The following is a 317-nucleotide window of genomic DNA, read 5'->3' as shown; positions in this document are numbered from 1 at the left end:
CCCCCTCCCACGAAAGCACCATGGGCTTTCAGAGAAGCTCAGAATTGGCTTTTACCAGTCGTGCACATGGGTCCACAATTCCTGCTCAGTTAAATACCCGTTTGGGAGACTGGTGGGATGGCGGTGGACAGAAACAAGCTCTCCCAAACCGTTAAAGATTAGTTTTGTTTTTTCTTCCCCTACCTACTCCTCCATTTTCCCTCCTCTTCTGGCTGAAGCATACAGGCTGCAGATTTTTCGGACATAATGTTTTATTTGCTGTTTTGGCATACTAATGTATTCACGTTTCCAGACCATTTCACTGCTAACAAATCCTT

Source organism: Pygoscelis adeliae, unplaced genomic scaffold (assembly GCF_000699105.1).
Source record: "Pygoscelis adeliae isolate BGI_AS28 unplaced genomic scaffold, ASM69910v1 Scaffold175, whole genome shotgun sequence".
Taxonomy (NCBI): domain Eukaryota; kingdom Metazoa; phylum Chordata; class Aves; order Sphenisciformes; family Spheniscidae; genus Pygoscelis; species Pygoscelis adeliae.
Note: the sequence above shows the minus strand (reverse complement) of the source record.